The sequence below is a fragment of the Equus przewalskii genome, chromosome 2 (assembly GCF_037783145.1).
Source record: "Equus przewalskii isolate Varuska chromosome 2, EquPr2, whole genome shotgun sequence".
NCBI lineage: Eukaryota > Metazoa > Chordata > Mammalia > Perissodactyla > Equidae > Equus > Equus przewalskii.
Genome location: NC_091832.1, coordinates 95919209 through 95946111, shown reverse-complemented (window position 1 = coordinate 95946111; position 26903 = coordinate 95919209). Strand labels below are relative to the sequence as shown.

At 37.2% G+C, this 26903-nt stretch overlaps 2 long non-coding RNA genes and 1 pseudogene across 3 annotated transcripts in view; 2 read left to right on the top strand and 1 right to left on the bottom strand.

Annotated features, from left to right (window-relative positions):
* Positions 1-720: 720 nt before the first annotated feature.
* Positions 721-8911, bottom strand: LOC103552254 (uncharacterized). 2 transcript variants are annotated; one of them, XR_011537163.1, is made up of 3 exons: positions 8790-8911; positions 2321-2491; positions 721-901 (listed from the first exon to the last, which is right to left on the bottom strand). It is a non-coding gene; the product is annotated as an uncharacterized lncRNA (long non-coding RNA). The 2 variants fall into 2 exon arrangements; XR_545211.2 differs by lacking the exon at positions 8790-8911 and adding an exon at positions 3080-3257.
* Positions 8912-8992: 81 nt separating this feature from the next.
* Positions 8993-26903, top strand: part of LOC103552256 (uncharacterized) — a 103831-nt gene continuing 85920 nt past the window's right edge. The window contains exons 1-4 of the long non-coding RNA XR_011537164.1: positions 8993-9090; positions 9739-9828; positions 10025-10197; positions 12635-12694. This is a non-coding gene — a long non-coding RNA (uncharacterized lncRNA). The remainder of the gene's footprint in view (positions 9091-9738; positions 9829-10024; positions 10198-12634; positions 12695-26903) is intronic.
* Positions 10248-11459, top strand: LOC139073316 (exportin-4 pseudogene; annotated as a pseudogene).

Here is a 26903-nt window from a genome sequence, read left to right as displayed (position 1 = left end):
TCCACTATTGAATATAGAGTGTGTTGGTTTAGTCCACAGATCACAGAATATTGAGATCCTGACAACAGGAGGAGAGAACAACAGGAGGAATAGACAGAACCCAGAGAACACAGGTATCATCTTCAGAAGCAGTAGCCAAAAATCACTTTTGGTTTTCTCATACTATAAATGAAATAAGATTATTTTCAGTTGCATGTGTGGCAGGTACATTGTGTAAAACAAGAACATTTTAGGAATTGTGTATATAGAAAAAGGAGTGGGTTAGTGCTTGCCTAAGACTTTAGACAGGTAGGGTTTGTAGAACGATTTCTATTGTTTTTGCTTGCCTATTACCCCTTCTCCTGGGAACCAATCCCAATCTCTATGGCAACGGGGAGAGGCAGTAGGTGATGCAGACTGGCTCAATCAAAATATCTCAAGCCCCTGACACACAGATAATATTCACTCCTGTAAATATTACTCTATAATGGAGATGCTGAGGGTTTACTGAATTATATTATTTTAAGGCTGCACCCTGCTGAGAATGCCCTGAACTCCTGCTGTCAGCCCCAGTGTTGCCTTGATCTGTCTGTCCTCAGACTTTACTGTTCAGCATTAACTACTTTACTATCCTTCATATAAATCCTCTTTTATGTTTACTTGAATTAGCTGAATCTGAGTCTTTTTTTGGCAACCAAAGAACATAAGTGCTACCAAATCAGAGCAACATCCACAGCAATCTGAATTTAACATTTTTTAATCAAGACTTGTACCAACAATTAGTTTCACAAACATTTATGAAGGCAAAAGAATTCTCAGACACACAAGTCTCACTGAAAGTTGTTTTCTGTTTCACCAGGAGATAAATCAAAATTTGATGTCACGGATATGAATCATTATGTTGGTGAAATCTTGGTTAGCACTGGAAATGATTTAAAATATTGAAATAAGCATACGTGGTTTTAGATATGAACTATAATTCTAGCACAATAACTAGTTGTTGAGTGAATAAAAGCTGTTTTACTACTAGCTTTCCATTTACTTGGAGTAGTGGTTAGAAATTTAAAGTGATTATTTTAATTAAATGCACTAAATGTCAAGATGAAACGATTATTAATATTGCTATGATAGAGGAATGATGGAGTACTTTATGCATAAGACTTCTTACTTAGGAGTAAAGCAAGTCTTTCTAAAGGACTAGCACAGTTCCAGGCACACAACGGGTGGTCAATAAATATTTTCTGATTGTGTGCATTAAAGAGTTAACACAAACTAAACTTTTAAGGACTTTCTTCAGTTAGATATGATCAATAACATCTGAAATAGATTAATTTGATTATCTAAGAAATTAATCAAAAAGAAAATACAAATTTAGAAGACAAATAATATAGTATTGGGAAAACAGTCATAGGTAATTTCATAGAAAATAGGTATCTTTAAAAATATAAGATTATATAATCCTACTCCTTCTCAGAACTCACTGATAAACAAGCAACGGATTTCATGTTACAAAGGAGTAAAAAACAAGTGATAGACATATTGGAAAATGTTCTGTCTCTATGTTCTCTGATGTTCTATCAGTGTCAGAACAAGGAAATGCAAATTAAGCCAACAATGAGATGCCATTTTAAACGCTTTTTAAAATAAAAGTCCCGAATGATAATGAAAAGTCAATGGTCTTTTGGAAAAGATTTTAGAAATTTATCAATCATGCTTTTTTATTCCCTTTTCCTAGGTCTCATCTTCTAAACAGTAGCTAAGCGCAATTCATTCTGCCTTCTAAACTTTCTCTCCAATCTCCACTGCCCAGGGCTGCCACTTTAGCTTAGTTTAACATGATAGCTACCTGAATTTTCACAATTACTTTCTATTTTGTCCTTCAGCCTCCAGTCCTATCCCTCTTGATACATTCTCCTCATTCAGCCACAAAGCAATTTTGACGATGTCACTCCTCTGCTTAAAACCATTGTAATAGCATTTCCTTGTCCTTACTTAAATTCAAACTGATTAATACGTTTTCAGGGCACTTCATTTACTTTAATATTGCTGTTCAATTACTTATCCAACTTGATTTTCCCTTTTCCCTATCTTTCAACCCCATCTCCCATTCTATAATTCCCAAATCTAAGTTCCAGGCAGCTCAACCTTCCATTTTACCATGTTCTCTCCATGACCTTGGCCCAGCTATTCTCTTTGGAAAATATGCTTCCTTTAGTCTGACTAACCTCTAAGCTTCCTAGACATAGACTCAGTTTTGGTGTCAATCATTTACTGCATTATTAGAACCAGCTCTCTTCCAGTCTATTCACTTAAAAACCTAGAATTACCCTATTGCAAGTACCTGCATTACACTGTGAGCAGATGGCTCTTCTTTTTTCCTTAAAGGTTTGCTCATTTTGGTTTCTGCAGTACAAATTTATCTCATGAATCAATCAATCAATCAAAATTCACTTAATGTGGAATATTTGGCACAGTATTATCAATTGTAGGATTCTTTCCAAAATATATAATCCTGAAAATGGAAAAATAAAAGGGTACATAATAGTATTTATAGTGACACTTTTATAATAGGGCAATATTAGAAAACATCTATAGGTTTAAATATAGGATATTAAGTAAATGCATTAGGGTGTCAGTATGCACCTGCTGTTTGTCTGTATTTGTTTCAAAATTCATTCTCCTAAAAACCATCTCTCCCTATTTCTTATCATTATAGTTTATAAGGAATAGGTGCCACTCCCTCTCAAGGAGTAAATCCTGACTGGCTTAAACTAATCAGCATATTCTGTTCATCCCTGAACCAATAATTGGTTCATTCAGGGATGAACCAAGAAGCCATCTGGAGCCAATGTAATTCTGAAAGATAATTGCAAGGGCTTCAAGAGAAGGAAGTCTTTTACTTTTTCCACTAGAAAGTATGGAATGTGATTATAGCTTAAGGATATGAGGTGTGGTACAGAAGCATCAATTTTTAATTAAACGTTTTTTATGAGATAATTATAGATTCAGTTATAGGAAATACAGAAGGAAATCTCAAGTCTTAGTCAGCAATAACAACGTATCAAAGACTGAGTGCTTATAAACAACAGATATTTCTCACAGTTCTGCCAGCTGGAAATCCAAGATCAGGCTGCCAGCACGGTTGAGATCTGGTGAGAACGCTCTGCTGGGTTGCAGACTGTCAACTTCTGGTTGTATCCCCCCATAGCAGAGAGCAGAGAGAGGACAAGCTCTCTCATGACTCTTACAAAGGCAGTAACCTCATTTATGTTGGCTCCACCCTGATGACCTCATAGAACATAGAAGGCTAATTGCCTCCTAAGGCCTCAATTCCTAATACCATCTCACTGGGTAAGGGTTTCAACATATAAATTTTGGAAGGGACATACACATTCAGTCCAGAACACTGTGCACCTTTTGTCTAATTTCCCCCAATGGTAACATCTTGCCAAACTACCGTAAAACATCACAACCAAGAAATTGACATGGATATAGATAAGCTACTGATCAGTTCCATTATAAGACTCCTTATTGATGTCCTTTCATAATCACCCCCACATAACTGCTTACCCTAGCCCTCTCATGCCATCCCTGACCCCTGGCAACCACTAATGAATATGTTTTCCATTTCTATAATTTTGTCCCTCTGAGAATGTTACACAAATTCAATCATAAAGTTTGTAACCTTTTGAGATTGGCTTTTCCACTTGGCATAATTCCCTGAAGATTTATCCAAGTTGTTGAGTGTGTCAACAGTCCATCTTTATTGCTTAGTAGTATTTCATGGTATAGACGTACTAGGATCGTTTAAACATTCACCTGTTGAAGGATATCTGGGTTCGTTCTAGTTTTTGGCTCTTAAAACTGAAGCTACTATAAACATTTATATACAAGCTTTTGGTTGAACATAAATTTTCATTTCTCTGTCATTAATGCCCAAGAATATAACTGCTGGTTTGTATAGTAGTAACATGTTCAGTTTCGTAAGAAACTGCCAAACTGTTTTTCAGAGAGGCTGTACCATTTTTTACATTTTCACCAGCAATGTATGAATGATCAAGTTTCTCTGCATCCTTGTCAGCACTGAGTGTTGTCATTATTTTATATTTTAGCCTTTCTGTAAGGTGTGTAGTAATATCTCATTGTGCTTTTAGTTCGCATTTCCTTATTGGCTAATGATCTTGAACATCTTTTCATTTGGTTATTTACCATCTATATTCTTTTCAGTGAAATATCTTTTGCCTATTTTCTAATTGGGTTCTCCTCCCTTTCATTCTTTATGTTTTGACTGTTGAGTTGAGAGTTCTATATATTCTAGATACCAGTCCTTTGTTGGATAAGTGGTTTGCAAAAATTTTCTTCCAGTGCGTGGCTTGTCTCTTTATGCTCTTAATAGCATCTTCCTCAGAGCCAAAGTTTTTAATTTTGATAAGGCACCATTATTACAATTATTCCTTTTATGAATCATGCTTTGATAAGTCTAAGAACTCCTTTCTCTATCCCTAGATTCCTAAGTTTGTCTCATATTTTTTTCTAAATGTTTTCTAGTTTTACACTTAAGTTTATGATTCATTTGGGGTTATTCATTATATTAGGTACCCAGGCATCCACTTTAGTCACAGCCATCTGTGACAAGTTGATGGGTCAATGGAAGAACCTGTAGATGAGACTGACACCACAAAGGACAATGAAAATATTGTTTGTGCCTATAAATGATGGTCATAAGCTAACGATTTTCTTTATACTGGCTTAAACAAGTTTGGGTTTTGTTTGTTAACTATCAAAGAATTCTAACATGTCAATATATGTATATAGAATTTTATAATGACATTTGGAAGAAATATAAATTAGTAAAGAAATCGTTGTTGATGTAAAGAGAAATGTCTATTAATGGAAACAAGATATATAATCTTTTATGTAGGATGATCACAACTGTGTATAAAAAAAACAAAAATCTCCTACATATTACACACATAGATTAATAATTAGAAAGAAATAAGTGAAACATCTGCACATTACTGGAGTTTTGGTGAGGGTTTTTAATACATAATATCTTTTCAAAATATATACATCACCTAAACACTATTTTAGCAGCACATAGTCTTTAAAATATTGAAAAAATATACACAATATAACTGAAATATTTCACTCCAGTTTTTTTGTGTTTTTTTTGTTTGTTTTTTTGGTGAAGAAGATTGGAGCTAACATCTGTTGCCAATCCTCCTCTTTTTGCTTGAGGAAGATTGTCCTTGAACTAGCATCTGTGCCAAACTTCCTCTATTTTGTATGTGGGACAGACACTGCCACAGCATGGCTTGATAAGTGGTGTGTAGGTCTGCACCCGGGATCCAAACCCACAAAGTGCCAAAGCAGAGTGCAAACTTATCCACTACACCACCTGGCCAGCACCTCTAGTTAGTTTTTAAGTTGTCTTTTATAGCTAAATTTATTTGTCCAAATAATTTATTTCAAATAAAAACAAAAGTAAAATATCTAATTTTGGTTAAGTATGCATGCAAAACATATGACATTCAACAACACAAAACTATGCATATTTATTTTTTCAGAACAAGAACAACATTTAGTATGAAAAGTGCTAAAATATGTTAAGGATATAAGGGAAAAATTGAAGGAAGATTATATCTTGTTTATTTGCATAAGTCATTACAAAACAATAATAAGAATCTTAACTGTTCATTAATTAACCATGAATCACACAGTTTTCTCTTAGAAATGTGCTTGAAAACATTTCAGTTGATACTTTTTCTTGAGTTCCAGAATGTTGAAACTTTAAGAAAATTTCAGTTTTGGTTTTATTTAACCCAAATCAAGTGTAGATTTTAAAGCTGCATTAAACTTCTCCTAAAGTCCATTTAAAAATGATTTAAAAAATTCCTTTTACAGTTTTGTATTATTTCTTTTCCTTTAATAAAGTCTCTACTATTTTAATCTTTTCTCATCTATACAGTTAATGTCGCCATCTCTGCTCTTTCTGCTTTTTGTCTTCCTGTTTGTGATTTTTAATTCTTTAATTAAAGACATACTTTTTAAATTTAAATCACTTTTTCTAGTGTGTACACAATTTTATCAGCTCATACTCTGAAAATACCAAATATTTATCATACTTTATTGAGAGACTACAGAATTTTTGACCATATAACATTTAAAGCAAAAACATCTTAATAACAAAAACTTCATGTCTTTTTCTATGGTTTATGTTAACATAATTTTAAATAAAAAGAGACATCTCATGAATGTCAGCTTTTCCCCCACAAATTTACCAGCCTTACATATTATTATTGATATTTATAGAAATAGGTGGGGGATGGCCCTGTGGCGCAGTGGTTAAGTTTGCACAACCCACTTTGGTGGCCCAGGGTTTGCCCCTTTGGATCCCAGGTGCAAACCTATGCACCACTTGTCAAGCCATGCTGTGGCAGGCACCCCACATATAAAGTAGAGGAAGATGGGCATGGATCTTAGCTCAGGGCCAGTCTTCCTCAGCAAAAAGAAAAGGATTGGCAGCAGATGTTAGGTCAGGGCTAATCTTCCTCAAAAAATAAATAGAGAAATAGGTGACGTAACAATGTAAAACAATCTATTTATCATTTTCCCTATTGGATACAATATTACTAGTTTTACCCCAACATTATGCAGAACAACCATCCATGGAAAGCATCCACAAGAACGATTGCAATAGGAGACTATCCACATCTATTCTAACAAGCATAATTTTCTGCCCCTTTTTATTTAGCACAAAGGATTTGATTTAAAGGAGAGTAAAATACTTTGTCTGCAAAATACATCAAGCTCGCATTCTGAGGAATCTGAGCTTTTAAAGATCATGAAGTTTCTTCTGAAATGTTCTCTAAAGAATACTATCAGCTGAATTTTCCCAGAGAGACACCTATAATATTACACTTCCATTGAGAGGAATTTTAAATGCTGGGAAAAAAAATTAAGTCAAAAATAAAGGGAAAATGCATGGTAAGATTCTATTCAGATTTAAAATGTTAGGTATCATATAGTAATCCACTGGGGCAGGATCCATTGGCTGACATGGGGGTAGGGGTGAAGAAAGGGGCATTTAAGATTATCCCGAGGCCAGCCACATGGCTGAGTGGTTAAGTTTGCACACTCCACTTTGGCAGCCCAGGGTTTCCCTGGTTCAGATCCTGGGCACAGACCTAGTGCCGCTCATCAGGCCATGCTGAGGAGGCATCCCACATAACAGAGACAGAAGGACCTACAACTAGAATACACAACTATGTAAGGGGGGCTTTGGGAAGAGGAAGAATGAAAACAAAAAGAGGAAGATGGGTAACAGATGTTAACTCAGAGGCCAATCTTTGAAAAAAAAGATTATCATCTCCATACCATAAATAAAGCAATGGAATCTCAGAGGCCTTTCATCCTCCATAGAGTTAGCTAAGTATAGAAGCAATATCCAAATCTAGATCTGTCTAGCTCTATAGCCTATAGTTTAAAACAATATATTTTACTTCCCACCACCGATTGCACATGTAGAAATTCTATTGTAATACTTGATTTAAAAATGTTATTCATTATATTTTATAACTATTACTGTATTATTGAGATATTAAATGGTTAGCTAATAACTTCAAGTAACGTTTCAGTATCTTAGAATGCCTAATAGGAATTAAATAAGTAATTAATCAAAATTTTCCAGGAAAAAAATTAAATAATTAAATTTTCTAAGAGTGCATTGTCTAACCAGTGTGTCAGGACACAGTGCTGGGTCAAGGCAGAGGACTGACAAGGAAATGGATTCCTGGAGGCATCCTGCTGCCTAGGATTTATTTACCTTTTGTTTCTGTACGATAGGGCAATTTAGAGATTTGGGACTAGAGAGAAGTGTTTAGTAGGAGGGGTAACCAGAGCATTTTGGGAACTGGCTAGTTACCTACTGGAGTAGGAGAATTTTAACATTTTAATAAACAGTATGCTTATACAAAAAGCATGCTGAATCTCTACCAGCCTGGTTGCAGGTGTGCTGAGAGACTAACCCTCTCAGCCCTTGGGATGACCAAGTAGTGCCTAGGTAGCCAGTCGCCTCATCTGTTGGTACCCCTGGGGTTGTCTCCTGTAGCCACAAGTAGCTTAGATCAGGTTACCTCACTAAAGCCATAGCAATCATCTTATTCTGTCTCTCCTAATGTCATAATCTGTGAAGCACTTTTCGAAGTCAAAGTAGAGATATGTCATCCAATTTCCAAATCACACTTACTTTATACAATCATTAGTTTTTAACTAAGCAACATGCTTTGTTTATTATATTTATCTCTATTTGTGTCACCTTTTTGTTGTTCATTAATAAAATTAACTGGAATAGAGTCAGTCGAGGCAAGAGATTTAGGTTCTAAATTTGGCTTCCATAACGAACCGTGTGAATGTGGAGTATAATTTTCATTTCTTTATGGCGACTAGCTGCCTCATCAGTAAAATGATGGGCCTGGAAGCGATTCATTCATCCAATTAACAATTATGTGCGGAGTTATTGCTAATCTTTAAAATACCCTGTGGCTGTGAAATCAGAAACTTACACAGTTGGAAAACACGGCTAAATGTAAAAGAGGCATTCGAAGAAAATTTTCAAAATCTTATGTTAAAACGTGTCCATAGGTGAGGCGGACTGTATTTGAGAAAGAGAAGTCCAGGAACCCAGGGCCTGGAGTCAAACATATCTCAGGCTTGAATTCAGGTTCTAACACGGACTCCACAAGGCAAATCATTTCATTGATCTAATCTTCAACTTCCTTAGAAATAAAGTGCATTAAAGTAGGACATACCGGCCATCGCCTGGGCCAACCGTCAGCACCTGGCCGGGAGCAGGACCTAGAACCCACGCACCTCACACAGTCTCCTTCCCCACCTCCCGGACCAGGCGCGGGCGGGAGGTCCGACGCCGGCGTCGACGCGGGTGGGCGCTCCTCGGAGGCTGCGGTGATTGGCCGGCCGGCGCCCGCTCCCATAATGCAGCGCAGGGCGCGTCACTGAAAAGAGACCATCCCATCTGCGACGCTGCGGCCTTCCTGAGGGAGCGCTCGGCTGGAGAACGCGGCCGAGGTTGTGATGGCACCACCCTTCGTGGTTAGTAATAACGCCAACGCGCAGAGCTCGTATTCTTACCATTTAGGAAATCCTAATGACCATTTGCAGTTTTCACGCGTATTTTGGTATTTCACGCTTTGGAAGTAACAGCTGAAGAGAAGTGAGGCAAATTTGTGAAAATTGTGATCAGTGATTCGTTGCCACCTGCCTCAGGTGTCTGCTGAGAGGAGCTAACCTCTTTGTGGTGCTAGAGCAAGGTCACTGCATAAAGAAAAAGAACACAAATGAATTAAGTGGACCATGTCCTCTTTCGCACTGCCCCAGCTGTAATGCAAAGAGTTGGCTGAGTGGATGCTTTTGGAAAAAGTGAGCATCTAGTCACTGCCAACATTCCCTTTAAACTATGTCTTGCAAAGGTAAACCACCAAGATTATGTTTGGGAAGAGATTCTATCAGCAGTAGCGCCAATTGTAAAACGACGATCGTTAGATAAATACATTGACTGCAAAAGCCTTTTTCATGAAGTGAGTCAGTTGATAAGTAGTGGCAAACCCACTGTGCAGCCACGGCCTGTTCCGTTCTAACGGCACTATTTAGTGACTATCTCAAGTGCAAGTAAAACTAGCAACTATGGACTGAGCACGGAATTCCACAGTAACCGGTAACTATAAAACGTCTTTCTTTCAGGAAGAAAACCTTCGTGAAATCTTCACGTTCGCTGTTGAAGGTCTGCCGGAGTTCATCAGGAGGGAAAACCTCGGTGCTCAGATGGCTTTGGTATTTCAGTTTCACCTTGCGCTGCTGGTCAGCCTGGGCTTTGCTTTCTCAGCAAAATCCCACAAGCCCATTACAACCGTGTGTCCTTTTGGCTCCCTTCTGGGCAGGACGCCCAGCCGCTTGGATTTGTAATGATGCAGGGCCTGGCCAGCCCGGATCCTACCTTGTCTCACTCAAAGAACATGATGTCTTAAAGGAACATGGAGCGGCTCCTGTGAACTACTGTTCCTGGAAACACTAGTCGTCCCATGGACAGCCCGTCTTGGAAAGCATATAGCCTTTGCGTCCCCTGCCTGTATAAGCAACCCCCTCCCTACGCCTGGTAGCGGGTGCACATTTCCATCCAGCTGGCCACCACTGGACATCCGGGTAAGTAATTCCCAGTAAACCTATATGTCTCGTTCCCCATCTCTGGATTTTTTCTTCAGTCTCTCTGTGACTTACCCTACACTGCTCACCCAACTGGTCTGTGGCCAGACAATGCCAATCAAGTCTCTAGCTCGAACTTTCTTCTTCCAAGTTTGGGCAGACGTTATTTGGCTATGTTTGAATCTTCACAAAATGTACTGTTAAAGCCAACAGAATCCTGGTGGGTGACTATTCTGGACAGCAAAGTTATGAAGCTTTTTCTCACAGTATGTGGAAAAAAAGATTTAGATATGGCACAAGATTCTTTGCAGTGCCTTGCCCAGTTTACTTCTCTTCATGGACCTATCTTCCGCCGTGAAGGATCACAAATTGATTAACACACTTCATTGAAAGATTACTGAATACGATCAATGAAATGGAAATAGAAGATTCTGAAGTTGTAGGGATCTCCAGCATCATCAGCAATCTGTTAACAGTATTTCCTTGAAATGTTTAATTGCCGTTCCAAATGAACTTTTCTCCTCCTTTGTTAACTGCCACACACCTCACTTGTTCTTTTGGGTGAAGTGCTGCATTGGAAGAAGTCTTGATAAAGATGACATGGCATATACCTGGAAGCATATGGCAAAACGCTGGAGTCCTGGCTAACTGATCCAACATGATAAACATTTCTATAAAGACTTTTTTACCCAACATGCTGTTCAAGTTTTCAGTTCTTTTATTCAGTGCCACCTAGCTGCTCCAAATGGCACAAGGAATTTAACTGTCAATGGTGTGGACTCTCATGAGGAAGAAGAAATAGGTGAATGTCAAGAGGATGATCAAGGGCAGTTTTCAGATCCACAGGCCAGTGAAGGAATGCTAGGAAGAATTGCTTCAGAACACTGTATACCTCTTCTGACAAGGTACAGACCATCCAAAGAAACCCTATGGAGCAAATATTATCTATTCAGAAGTCCCTGGAGAATTCTTAAAGTGTTTAAAGACTTTAAACACCCCCACCTCATCTCTCAGCACACTGGACCAAATGGACAGAAACATACTCAGGATTGCATCCCTTGGCTTGTACATTCGGAGCCCAGGCACTACAGTATAGATGGCAGAGAGATTATAGAAAACATGATATGAGAAATGATTTGACTCATATCAATAAAAACTTGGAATAGCCAGTTTTCAAATGCCTGTTGTAAACCTTGATTGTTTGTAAAGCAATGTTTTAATGTTTAATGTGTCATGAACAATAAATCATAATTCCTGTTAAAAAGCACATACCTGTAAAGTTTATGTAAATTTTAAATAAGATAATGTATTTAGCACAATTGTTAAAGTTCCTGGTACATAATTCTCACCAAATATTGTTTTATTAAAAAATTGTGACCCTTATGGGAGAGGATCTTTTCTATCCATGCTGGAATCTCCCCTCTCTCACTTTTCTTATGAAAAGAGCTAAATGTAAGCATGGTGAATGAAAATATCTCAACTGTGTGGTGGACCCAGAGATATTAGATGTCATACTGTGCCCCAATTCAAATAGCCTTCTTAAATGGCCTTGATTCTGCAAGTAGAGGCTGATTTAGCCTTCACTTGTGAATAGTTAAAATTAGACTAGCTAAACCAGACTGTATAAACTCTTAAAAGGAGATGTAATAGCTTAGAGTTATCACTTGACATATTTTATTACTCCTTTCCATTCCCAATAGGTAATTACTCCATTGTAATGTTAAAATTCAGGCTTATAAATGCTGTTTATAAGACTATAAAGACTTTTTTTCTTTCTGTAATCTCTCTTCTTCTTTGTCTTGGCAGCCAGTTCAGTCTCTCACTATGAAAAAGAGACAGACATCAGCAATATGTGGTGAAACAAGATTTAAAAAATAGAATACTCTCTAAAATTAAATAAGATAGTTTTAGTGTTAATTACTTATAATTACCCAAACTTTTCATTGAAATTCATCCAATGAACTGAAAAATAGTTGGCTTGAAATTAGTGTTTGAAAGTGTTCTATCTTGAAAAATATATTTATGTATATATGTAATATTTCTGTAAATTAGATAGGCTATCCTAAATTTTGCCAGTTGAGTTTAGCTAAAAAGTGCTAAACTGACTTTCTCATTATAAATTCATACTTAGATTGTCAGAAACTTACATAACACCATTCTGCTGCCCTTCCCCACTGGGTTACATAAAATTAACAAAATCTATTTGCTGAGACATTATGCATATATTCCTCAGAGTTTGGAAGTTGGAGCGTGATTGTCTCTGAGATATGAGCAAAATACCATGTAGATTTTAAGCTCCAACACTTAATAGCTGTGTGGCTTTAGATAAGCTAAACTCTCTGAACCTGAATTTCCACATTTTAACAATAGAGAATAAATTTACTGCATAAAGTTGTTATGTAGATTACATCAGATAATGTTAATCTCTCTTACACAGAACCTGGTACCTGGTAGACGTTGGATGTTTCCTTCTCCTGTTCTAGTGATGAGGACACAAGTGAGTAATTCTATGTCTAAGAGGGAAGAGATTTAGGGGCTTTTAAGAGTGGATGTTATTACTATTATGGTGGTTGATTGTATTGATGACAGTTGGAGATACCACAGGTATCAGCAACTTCTGATTGTAACATGGGTGGGGTGCTTAGTTTGTGTCCTTAGCTACGCACTATTGTTTAATTTTATAGACAGAATTAAATTTTGGGTACGCTCTTGCACTATTCAAATAAATATGAGACTGATTTAAAGTGGAATGCTAATCAATCCTCTAGTTGAGAAATATCTTTAGCTTAGATCCATATAGGTTTCCAAATTAATATGAATTTCCTGATTGAGGTAGCTCTCTCTAAGCACCTATCATCCATTATGTAAGGAAAGAGCATTCTCTGGTCTGAAGAATTCCAAAAATTTCGATATCTACTTCTGTTTTTTTAAGTCATGGATTAAAAGAATCATTACTTCACCAAAGAGTTATAAAATGTTGAGTGTATAGTAACCTTTTATACTCATTAATTGAAGTTACACAATTCTATTTCCAGATGAGCATCTTAAAAGATATCCTCGACCCCATGAAGAGATTTAAAAGTCATTCGTATGTTTTCTGAAAAACTCTTGCAATCTATGACTATGGATAATTTATTTTGTGTATCAGTAGCTTGTTTTTTTTCAATTGCTGGGTAGCATTTCATTAGGACTGTGCCCCCATTTGTTTATCCATTCCTCAAGTGAGGGGCATTTCAGGTATTTTCAGTTGTTGGTGTTTTGAATAAAACTGTTACATACATCCAAGTATCTATGTGAACGTAGATTTTATTTCCCTTGGATAAATATCTAGGAGTGAGATGAGTAGAATGCATAGTAAGTTATGTTTAACTTTATAGAAAACTACCACATTCTTTTTCATAATGGCTGGATAATTTTGTATATTGACCAGTTATATATGAGATTTCCAATTCTGAATTCTTTTCTGCACTTAGTACTTGGTATTGTCAGTTTTTCCTCCCTCATTCTAAAGGTTATGTAGTGTTATATTAATATGGTTGTAATTTGTTTCCTTAATGGCTAATGATATTGAGAATCTTTTTATATGCTTATTTGCCACCTATTTATCTTTGGTGAAGTTTCTGGTCAAATCTTCTGACAATTATTTGGTTATTTTATTGTCTTACTGTTGAGTTTTAAGAGTTCTTTGTATATTCTAGATACAAGCCATTTTAAGATAGATGATTTGCAAATATTTCTTCCTAGTCTGTGTTTTAATATTTTAATTCTCTTAACAGTCTTTCACAGAGCAATTTCTCAATTTTTATTTTATATGCAGCATCTTTTAGCTGTTGTATCTAAAAACACTTTGCTTAACCCAACATCACAAAGATTTTCTAGTGTATTTTCTGATAACAGTTTCATAATTTTGTATTCTAAATTTAGGTTTATAATCCTATTTTTTTTTTCAAGGAAGATTAGCCTTGAGCTAACTACTGCCAGTCCTCCTCTTTTTGCTGAGGAAGCCTGGCCCTGATCTAACATCCGTGCCCATCTTCATCTACTTTATCTGTGGGATGCCTACCACAGCATGGTGTGCCAAGCAGTGCCATGTCTGCACCCGGGATCCGAACCAGCGAACCCTGGGCTGCCGAAGTGGAACATGCTCACTTAACTGCTGCGCCACCGGGCCAGCCCCTATAATCCTATTTGAATTAATTTTGTATAAAGTTTGAGGTATAAGTTTGAGATATAGGTTGAATTTCACCTTTTTTGCATATGAAAGTCCAGCTATTCCAGGATCATTTATTTAAAAGACTATTCTTTCTATTGAATTTTTTTCTTTATCAAAAATCAATTGACCCTGTTTGTATGGATTAAAAGAGAAAAAAAGAGAGAGAGGGAAAGAAAGAAAGAAAGAAGGAAGGAAGGAAGAATGAAAGGAAGGAGAAAAGAAAGGAAGGGAGGAAGGAAGGAGGGAAGAAAGGAAAGAAGAAGGAAAAGAAGGAAGGAAGGAAGAAAACAGTATTCACTCAGAATATATATGTGATTAAATTAGGTATCTGTATTGGGATTTTCTGAAAATGTTTCTAGTACACATTATGTTATACTCTTGAGCAGGTACACAAAACAATGAAAACAAATTAATTACGGTAGGATTACGATTTTGTGCAGGTAATTTGACAAATACAACCTGTCTTGCACATGTAGATAACTGAAGGTAAATGGGGCAGTTCAGTTGTGTTGTCTCTTGTGTACCATCTCTGTCTGAAATAAAAGATAAATTACACTTTCAGGTTTATAAAACTGGGTTAGGTTTCAATTTTACTAAAAGGTAGAAATTAGTGCATTACTTTAAAAATATTATACTTCATAAAAATCTCTTTTCCAAATATGCAAAATGGTAAGTGTGTCATGTACTTTACACACCAATTCAAGTCTTCTTGGCATCATTTGTCTCCTGATCTTTGGCCCATTAGCTGAAAACTAAGGTAAATGACGTTTAAATCTTGTTCCTAGATCAAGTCTGGTTGGGAAGACAAAAAAGTAAACAGGTGTTTAAAATAGCATAATTCATTCCACAGAAAAGCCTACCACTCTTACAGTTTCCTCAGATATATCAGTGAAGAAAAAAGCGCAAAAATAAATAACTGCCTTCAAGGAGTTTCCATCATAGGAAGAAAAAACAGACAATAAAATGTTAACACAATAAAAGGAGATAATTATCTTGTATGTGAGAAGTTGATAAGCACAACAGGAAGAAATAGGACAGAGTAAGAGTGTCCAGATTGTAAGGTTGGCAATTTAAACTGTATCTGTAAGATTTATTTGATAAGGATGGTTTTAGCAAAGACTTGAAGAGCATGATGTACTTAGTTATATAGATATCTCAGGAGAGAGTATTTCAGGACTAGGAAAAACCCAGGGCAAAGTCCCTAAGACATGAGCCCACCTAGTGAATATATTGAAAAATAAGGCAGTCATGGTAACTGAAGCAGAATGAACAAGGGAGAGGAAGAATAAAAGGAGATGAGATGATGTAAAAATTTGAGGGCCATTGTAAGGCCTTGGGCATTTACTTGAATTAAAATGGGAGCCACCATGAGTTTTGAGTAGAGATGTGGCATTCCGACTTCTGTTTTAATATGGCTGCAGTATTGAAAGCAGACTGAACAGCACAAGTAGAAGCAGGGCACCAGTTATGGAGGCCCATATACCTGCAGACCCATAGAGGGTCATGGTTCTCAGGCTGGTGAAGTCTGAGAAAGCTTCCTGATGGAGGTTACCCTTGAATTGTCATGAAATATTGACTGAATTCTGGTGCCTACTTGATAGAAAATGATTCCTTGATGGATGAGTTCAGTGTGATGCATGAGATCATTAAGCCTTTAGTGGGCTTACAAAAAGGGAGAGTTTGAGTTATGTGCACCCTAACATAATACAAGAGATTGATACTGGGAGTCTGCACTTTGGTCCTTAAGGGAGTCAGGAACCATAGTCAAGAACTTTGTATGACTTTTTGTGAACTTTATAACTTGTTTACTTTCTTTCCACCAATATTATTTGGAACCCTAGAATTGGCTGATTTCATCTATATTTCTTATCCTTAAGCACTGAACAAAAATACAGTGACCTGTGTATTCTTCCTTCCACAGCTTAAATTATTGCACTTATGCCCTTTCCCCAAACTCCACCCCATTATGCCTTTTGAAACTTCCTTTCTATTGCAAATAACTTAATAAAGCTTGTAGCATAAAAATGTCTCCATATTCTTTCCTAATTGAATCTTAGAAATCCCCTAAAGATGTTACTTACATTAGAGGCCCTCTTTAGTAAAGAGTACTTATTCACCCACACCATCAGAATAACCAGGCTGGGAGCGTGTGGAGGCAAAGAAGGAGTCAGCATTATCTTCGTTATACAATGCTACTTCGAAATCTTTACTTCTTTACTTTTAAGGAAAAGACCATCATGCTTTTGAAGCTCATCTTGTCCAGTCTATTCCACTAATGTCTATCCTCCTAATCACTTTCCCGTTATAATTGAGGTCATAGATGTCTATCTTATACTTTCCTTCTCTTTCCTGAATTCTGTTACCATAAATTCCGTGATTGTCATTAATGTTAATCATCAAGTATTTCTGGCTCTCCTCCTTCTGGGCACATGTTAGGATTACATGTTAGGCTCCTTATTCTAACTGAAGATTTGGGAGCAGACATGATCTATGTCACTTCCTAGTTAGAGAGTTTAATTGCTGGTTTGAGATCCGCTAGGGTATTCTTTCCCACTGGATGGCAACAGGCAATATTTGAGATGGTGATTACTGCTTCACCCTAGGTTCATAAATGGTTAGAAAAAATAGAATTCAGGAACAGACTAGTCAAGGACTAGTAGCATAAGTGAAATATAAACCTTTGTTGTTTTAAGCCATTAAGATATGGGTGTGTTGAGAATTGCAGAATAAGTTATGCTATTCTGCCACTGAGTAATGTAGAAATGGTTATGTAATGTAGAAAAGAAGACAGTTGAATTAATATATGAAGTATTGGCTTATGAGCTGGCTGCAGGTAGTGAGAAACTCTGTTATGGTGAGCTGGAAGGGTGGCAATCCATATTATGCAGTGGCAAAATTCTTAAATTCTCACCTGATATAAATATGATAGGAAATGTATTTTATGAACTTATAGATCTAGAAAAGCAATCGGGAAACAAAATGCTAGCAGTGTGTGTTGGCTATCGTTGACAAATTACTACAAGAAAGATACGGTCTCAAAAAATAATGCGTGGTAGCAAGCAGAAGGAAAGAAGATAAAAAGAATACAGAAATTCAAATATTTGTAGAGTTGGAAGAGGCAGCTGTTTCTTATCACCAACTTGTAAAAGACAAAACTAAGAATATCTTTAAGTAATAAAAGCTAATTAGAATACATCCTTGCTACAAGACTCAAATGAGAATTGTGGCTGCCACGAGTGTTGTTAAAGTGTCTAAGAGGATTGAGGTGCCATGTTGCAAACCTTTTCCCTTGGACAAAATGACCCAGTGAAAAAAAAGTAGGGGCATAATTTCTTAGATAAGACAAATTTAAGCCAAGGGAAATAAGTGAGAGGAAAGCATGTTTAACCATGGGCTGTGAATGTGACTATCAGAACCTCAAAATGAATAACTCAAATAAGTAAGAACACTAAAGATTTTGATAAAGTTGTAATATCAAAGAAACCATGGGCCTGAATGTATGTTTTCAAATATGGTAGCCACCAGCCATTTGCAGCTATTATTTGAAATATTATTAGCGTGACTGAAGAAATATATTTTTAATTTTATTTTGATTAATTTAAATTTAAATTCTGATGAATGTTAAATATTTTTCTGTTAAGCACAACTTTATTGTTTGGAAGGGTTACATTTCCTTTTATTAGCCATTCAAAATTTAGCATCAGAATTGAGATGTGCTATAAGTGTAAAATATACACTGACTTCGAAGACTTAGTATAAAAAAACAAGAGGGGCTGGCCCTTTGGCATAGTGGTTAAGTTCACACACTCCACTTTGGCGGTCCCAGGCTTCACGGTTTGCATCCAGGGCACAGACCTTTGCATGGCTTATCAAGCCATGCTGTAGCAGGTGTCCCACATAGAAAGTAGGGAAGACAGGCACAGATCTTAGCTCAGGGCCAATCTTACTATGCAAAAAGAGGAGGATTGGAGGCAGGTGTTAGCTCAGGGCTAATTTTCCTCACCAAAAAAAACAAAAGAAGAAAATAAAATATCTCTAAATATGAGATGCTTAAAATATCTCATAGTAATTATCTTATATTGACTAAATGTGAACTATAGTATTTTATGTATTTGGGTTAAATGAAATAGATTATTGAAATTAATTTCACTGTTTTCTTTTAAAGTTTAAAAAATTTGTAATATTGTAAAATTGCTTAAGCAGCCCACATTATATTTTATTGGATAGTGCTGGCCTGGACTAAAAACAGTTGTGACTGTTTGAGGCTTAACATGATCCTTGCACTGCTAAATTTCTGCAGGCATGACACAGCTGCTCAACATGCAGGAAGGCATATTATCTAATTTCCTCTCCTGATGTGGCCAAGCAGGAGAATGGAAAAAAGGAGAATTTTCTCCAGAGAGCAGTCTAGGACTATGGAAAGCAATGGACTGTGATGCTCCTCTCACAGAGGAGCACTAATAATTTCTGCCCAATGAGATCAGCAAAGAACATTTGTTGCCTGTGTCTCTCTTTATTCTCCTTTCTGAATGTATATTGTGGACATTCTCTCCCTGTTTTAGCTCCATGTATCAGATGAGTGCCAGCAGAATGCTTATTTTGGTGCACAGGTCTTTGGATCAAAATAAGCCTTTCTGATTTAAGTTAGAGACTTCTGGACATCACCTCCTAAAATGGAAACAATCATATATTATAGAGAGATTATAAACTGCTTTGAGCTTGATGTCCTGACAAAGACAGAAATGGCTTCTCTCACTACAAAAGTGATTTGCTTACGTTCTGACTGCAGGAAGGAGAGTAAGCTGAACATTTGGTGCACTTTAGTAGACATTAATGCTGTTCACCAAATATCTCCAGCTCTCTTCCTTCTTTGTAGAATTGTACTTTTGGTTCTCTTATGTGTGATGGGGCCATTTGAAAACCCAAAATGTATACACTGAAGTGATTTGTGTCACCTCTGAGCTAGAATATTCCTCTCTTACCCACTAGCCAAAAAGTTTGTTGATGGCTGCTGCTCCATTAGCCTGTGTACCTGGGTGGATATATGGACAGAACCCTCCTGCTAAGTCATCATAAGCACAACATGAGCAGGAAATAAACGTTTATTATTGGAGACGAGGAAGACTTTTCCTCTACCTAAATGTGGGTTCGTCTGGCCAGAGAACGAATTAAATTCACATGAGACAGAATAGCAAGAGAAAATTAAACAAAGCTTTATGAGGACCATGGCTCGGGGCCTTTCTTCTCGAAGGAAGAAAGGGCACCGAAGAAGTGGGGTGCACAGAGTTGTTATAAACCCCTAAACAGGGTGTTTCACATATGATTGTAATGTCCCTCCCACAATACTCACAAGATTCCCCTGTCGGCACAGCGCTTGATGGACACAGCAGGAGGCAAGTCTATTGTCTTGAGCTGGGTGGTCACAGGTGAGCGCAGCAATCAGTTCCTAGCCTAAGGAAAGATGCTTAATCCTGAGGGAAATGCCAACATTGGGAGGGAGAGGGAAGTCAGTTACAGGAGGTTACCAGACAAGCATAATAAACAAATGCAGATTTAAGTCCTTGCTTTCCCCATTGATTAAGAGTTTCTAGAGATATCTTTACAGATGGAGAGTTCCTTTACAATGTAAATGTCTCCTAACAAAGGGCAAGCAAGTTCCAATCCTAAGAGCCTCCTTCCCTGTCCCACTTTATCAAAAGCAATCAGCCTCAAATAATCCTCATACCAAAGAGACATATCTTGGAGTGGTCAATTCCAGGTCCCCACATTATTTAAAGTCACTAATACTGGGCCTGTGGACTATCTCAGTTTATCCTCGCCTATCCTGACAGACACATCTGACAAACTCAATGTCTAATTAGATAAGCCATTCAACATACTTGTCTTCATTCAGAAAACCATTCTCATGCTCTTAGACTGCTCCTTTTCATAGACCATATTTGTTTTACCTATGAAATATTAGACTTCATCTTTTTTTTCCTGTTAAACACAACTTTACTTTAGGGTTACATTTCCAAACAGTTCTGTTCATTTTGTAGAATCATTCTTTTTATATTGTAGAATCCCACACTACCAGTAAATTTGTCCTTTGACTCTGCTGAGTCATTTAGTCTATTATTTCTCTGAAATTCACAGCCCTGGTGTGTCACCTAAACATAGGAGTTTCCAATTTGGGCCCTTGTAAAAATCTGTTTTCATTGTTCACATTTTTCTGTCTCCTTCTGATGAGGATTTTTAGGCTGCTTAATTTTAAAATGGTTTATGATGAGGACTTTTAGGCTGGTTACTTTTAAAACTACAGATGAGAAGCAGGCTCCAAGGAGTGGAATTTGCTTGCTTGTCCCTTTGTTGGGAAAGATTTACATTTCTAAGGGAAACCTCTGTCTGTAAAGATGCCTCCCTCTCTGTGCCAGGAAGAAGGGGGATGGCCTTATCTCTGGAAACTCTTAATACCAGAGGCAAGAACTTAAGTTGGTTGCTGTCTGGCAGTCTCATGTAACTGATTTAGGATGGTGGCTTCTAACCTTTCTAACCTTTACTTAATCCGATTTGATTCTTGTCTAAAAGTCATGGGATCACCCAATGACCAGACCCCACCTGCACTGGTACCATTTTAACTTGTTTTTCATGTTCTTTCCTTTATCTTGTAAAGAAATGACTCACATACCCATGCCTCATAAAATTAGCCCTAACCCTCAACTCGGGGCAGCAGCAGGAGCTCTGACTGCCCGTGGGTCTTGTCCCCATGCACCAGCTCTGCCTGCCCATGGGTCCTGTCCCCATGCTATTCCACACTATTCTCTAAATAAAAGAGCACTCCTGCCTCGGCTCACCGACCCCGCATCACTTCTACCCACCTCCACCAACATGACAGTGACAGAGTTAAACTTTACTCAAGCTCTGTGATCCTGGAAAACATTACAGTTACAGAAATCTCCTCACCTTTGTTTTCCAGAAATAGATTACAGCAAAGGACAATTCTTCCCCATATGACTTAGATAAGACTCAAGAATACTTTCCTTGTTTAGCTATGAGAAGGCTAGACATAGAACCTCGAAATTACTAGTCTTTGCCTCATAAATGATTAGTTGAATTGTTTGGACCCACTGACCAATCTGGATAAAATACCTGTGGCTTGGACTTGACTAAACTTTGGTTAAGTTACTCTCCTCCCTCCAGATTCCAGAACTTTGACCCTCTGCCTCCAACCCTGAGCTAGCGTACAATCCTTCCTTAACAGTCCCTCCACAACATAAACTGACCTCAGGGCAAAACATCCCCCATCAACTGTCTGATCACATCACGCTTTCATCCCACTTCCCCACACCCATTCTTTCTAATCTTGTTCAATTCCTCCCTATTTAAAAAGGCCCTTTTTGCCTTAGCTTTGAGATGTTCTAAGATCTAATTCAATGCATTCTTCTTATTGCAATAGTCCCTCACCCTACCACCCCACCCTTGCAATAATCTCTTCAGATAAAGTCTTTCCTTGAGTACTCACTGATTTGTTTTTCATTTGACACCAAATAAAACTTTTGACAAAATTATCACAGTCTTTGAATATAATCTTCCATATATCAAGGTAATTTAAACATTGTTATCAAAAATAAAATAAAGGAAATTATAATGAGACATTTCAATACTCAAATTTAGCATGCCACATCCCTACAGAGATTCTCTGATATTAGCCCTGCTCTGCTTGGCAGCTGCAGTTTTTGATAGTACCTTTTCCAATTCTATGATTCAGATTCATTGTCCTTATCCTCATTTGCACAGCCCTGTAATAACACTTGCCTGTGGAATTGTGTATGTACTATTGCCTCTGCTAGGAATGTTGCTCACACACTCTTAACCCATCTTTTTCCTTGTTAAACTAAACCCTCAGTTTGGAATTCAGTTCCTCTGAGAAACTTTCCTCAAACCCCTAAATCTGTTTGTAGTCTCCTTTTATATCCTACTTCATTACCAAATGCTTCTATTCTCATATACACTGTGTCATTACCAAGTGATTCTCCCATCAAGGCATCATAGTCTTGAATTGTAATTGTGTCTTTCTTGACAGGTGGAATGGTCATTTCTTTCAGGGGGAAAAGAAACCCTCACTAAAAGAGAATGCCGACAACAGTGCATTTTGCAAAGCCTGAATTATTCAATCTGGAGTGTCATGTAAGGAATACAGTAGAAAAGTCTGGAGTGGTTTGACATTACCAGTCTGGTCAATGCTTATGTGCCCCAATAATATACGCTCAAGATAAGCTCCATTTCCTATGTATTTGCTCATGATCTCCTGGAGAGAGTACAATTGCTTCTAATAACAATTTACACAGGCAGTGAAGTACAAATCTATATCAAGGGGGAAAAGCTCCTAAAGGCAATCACATTTGAAAGATGTTACCTATTACCAGGCACACAATAAAAAAATCTTTTTATATTATTATGCAGAGCAGTTAGAACCCTATTCAACATTCCTGAATAGGATCTTGATTTTAACTTTGTACAGAGAAGACCCATTGAAATGTTTGATTCAAACAAAGGAGCACTTTACTCCAAAGGTGAATTCAGGCGAGACAGAGAAAGGTAAAGTGCTTTTTCACCAACCTCATCTCTCTTTTTAAATGAATTTTTTCCTCAACCAAACTTCTGAATGTTGACAAACTTCAAATCTTGGTCCTAGGCCAAGGCCAGTTCTCTTCTATCTGCACTATTTCCTAATGTGAATCCCATTTGGGACCAGGTGTCTTAATAGATATCCAGACTCTTCTGCTCAAAAAAGTACCTGACATGTGCTCAAATCAAAATGGTGAATTCAGATCCCCAATTTCTTTCTCTCTCAGTCATTCACATAAAGATAAATATCTCTAATCGCCTTGTTGTACAGGTGAGAATCTTTGATCAGAAATAGATCCAAAAAATTGGATCTGAGGCTTTTATTTTTGGGGGTTGGGCTTATTAGGAAATAGTATACAAAATTATGAATATAAACATTGGATATAAAAGATAGTATTTTTTTGCAATGAGAAAGTAATCACAACAAATTACAAATTTTAAAAAGTTGATAAATACCACAAACACGATCCAAAAATGGCAGCTGTCATCTGGGAAAGATGCATCAGATACAGATGTATTCAAATATTTTTGGATGCACAAAACAGGGGATCCTGGACTCAGACATAAATATTCTTTATAGTTTTGAGAGGTTTAATATACCAAATGACAATAGCCAGGCTCTCTCTCTCTCTATATATAAATATGTAAATAGAACTCTGACCCATAATCTGCAGTAACCAGCCCAGGAAGCCAACCTACTATCTACAGTAACCAGACCAGGAAGTCAAATTACTATCCCTGGGAAGGGGTCTAGGAAGCTAAACAATAACCCCTATATCATTTGGCCCCAAACAACTGGGTCCTGATTCCTGACTGACAGGTCCTCTAATTTTTGCCCCCTTTTTCAACAGAGGACCAACTGGAGAAAGCCAACTATGTACCCCTAATTAATCATGAAGGATACCCTGCTTCTGTTCAGCCTGCCTACAGTTTCTCCATGCCTCTTTTTCCCACTGTAAAGCTTTCCCACTCCCTGCCTGCCTTTGAGGGTCTGCCAAACTCAAGGGTGGTGGCTGACTCCCTTGCTATAGCAATCTCTGAATAAATAGCCCATGCTCCCTCTCATCTGAGTAGTCTTCATTTATTTCTACAGTACTGCTATCAGTTTGTTCCCTAAAAACACAGGAACAACAGGAATTCTAAAAAAGAAAAGAAAATCCAATTTCACATGATTCTAATTAAAAATATATATATATGTTAAATTTTAAATCCATTCATTACACTACCAAGTATATCCCTGACAGGTGAAAACTTCAAATTTGGCTATTCATTTGTGAGGACTATATACATCTTCACATTTTTCTGATGATTGCAAGACTTTTCCACTGACTGCCTTCTGACTCTATTCATCTCAAACATATTTATTTTTGACAAGTTCGTACTTCTGTGCACCTTATGGCGCAATGCTGGGTGACTTGGCACGGTGGAGGGGGAGGGGATGGAACATCCCTAGAAGTCTTTTCTACATGGGGACTGCCAGTGATAAATATAAGTAGCATTAGGCTATATTCGAACTAAATGTACCTCCTATTCAATTTCCCCCAAGCTGGAACCCCTCACCAAAAAAAAAAAAAAGGCCTATAGTCATTTCAACACCACCATGCATAAGAGGAAATCTCATAGAATAAAAAAAAGGAGAGTGGAAAGTGATGGTGTATTTAACCAATCATCGTTAGAATATCTTATGTTTTGTGAATGTTACCCAAACTTATAGACACATTGCTAGGGCTCCTCCCCAAACCTTGGAACACGCCCTTTCATAGGAAATACATCTCTGATGTGCCAGAGTCATCTTTAATTTTTGCCTTTCTTTTTTTTACTCCCATACAATCATTACAATCGTCAAGGCTTGTCTGTCAAAGAGGACACACATATATCTAAAATGGAAAATCAGACCAGTGTAAAATGGGCAGAAAACTGGAGACATTCTTCTGGAAAGAGTAGATAGAGAAGACAAAACTTGAGGCAGTGAATTAGCCTAGAATTGGACTAGGAACTCAAAGTAAGGGATTTCTGCAGACGATTTTGCCCCAAGCTCTGAGGGTTTGTGTATTTACCTTATACGTTTAGATGTTAGGTTTCCTCTTCGTAGTACTCTTCCTGCCTTTTAGCACCAAGTGTTCAATAAAGCCATAGTAACTATGTAACTTGTGCTTTGGAGAGTTAAGGAATGCATTTATATTCTCCCTGGAGACAGGTTAGTGAAGGGCATTATCGTTTTTCTTGCCTGACTCCTGTGAAGCCAGCACACTGGGGCACTGTTACTACATCTCCAAGGGTAACCAGAACCAATGCAAGAGGTGAACTGTAGTGTTGAGGCAGAAAAGGACGGGGGATGCAGAGAAAAGAAACAGAAAAAGACAGGAGAGACACAGCACAGGCAGGAGAGAAGACAGCAAGAGAAGAGGTGGGAAAATCTCTTTCCTGATGTGATATTCTATGGAGTTTGCAGGGGAAACAAGAGATCAAGACCCAAGGGAACATGACAATTCATAAATATAGAATTAACTAAGTTTCTTATTGATAAAAGAAATCACAGTGCACTTATATAGGTAGCCCACTAGTGACCATAAAGTCATAATGGATTTTCACTACTTTTCATCTGGAATTAAAGCTACTGTTAAACTTTCAACAAACAGTCAGAATTTATTCAATTTGTATCAGTAGATGCATGAAGCTTACTTTGATATCCTGTTTTATATAATTCTTTTTCAGTACCTCCTATGGTTGCCCCTGACAGTGCATTTACCTGACAGTGCAACGTTAGTCACATTCTTCAACATTCCTCAGTTAGGTTAGGTTAAGGTTAGTTTCCAGCACATTACTATATTCTACCACAAAGAACAGCAACGAACTTTGGGAACTTGTTAAAATTGCAACTTCAAAGGTCTCTTCTCAGACCTACTGTATCAGAATTCTGGGGGGTGGAGCCCAGCAATCAGGGATTTACCAAGGCTCCAGGCGGTTCTGTCACACTCTTAAGTTTGAGAACCTCTGGCCTAGCATAACCACTCAGCCAGAGGTATTCAACTGCTACCTCTATTACTGTATCATTTCAACAAATGTCACACTGCAGCCAACATGATTTTTCCAACATGACAATCTAATCATATCATTAACCTGAGGGCTCCAAGCATATAGTATAATCTTCACACCAGGTTACACTCCGTTGTCATTAATGCAATAATGCATGGAAACAGAAGGAAGTTTTTGAAATAGAGAGACAAGTTATCCTTTTATTGAGTTGACTGAAAAAAATTACATTTTTTAGGAACAAATTTTTAATCCAAATTTAATATTAGAATACAAATATGTTTTCATTATAACAATATGTGCATACTTTAAAATATTTTGAAACAAGAATATTCTACTCTTTGTTCTCAAATGGACTTAAATATCAAATATATAATTATGAACCCAGGGCAAAACAAGACCAAGTTCAGGATATACCTAAGTGTATTGGGGAACCTCCAATTATAAAGCTGAGAACACACGGGGATATTTTATGTAAGAGCAAGGAAAGCCTCTTCTGAGAAGACTTATTTTTGTATATCTCACAAGAGTTAGTAGCCCCAATTTACACTCCCATTATCTATATGAAAGGTTTACTGTAATGTGGTTACAGAATAACAGTTCTTTCAGGTAAATTTCTTTTTGAAAAGTGAAGGCAAATTTTCTTTTGAAAAATAAACCTTAGTTTCAGTTCTCAAATAATTTAAACAGATAAGCTATTGAGGAAAATGAATAGAAAACTATCCAACATATATTTTATTTCACTTTCAGAAGGAAAATGAGAGAGAATGTGACAGTGACGATATGTAAAGCGGTATTGACTAAATATATCCCAAAACTTAAGAAAGGCACCAATCCACAAAATGAAGAATTT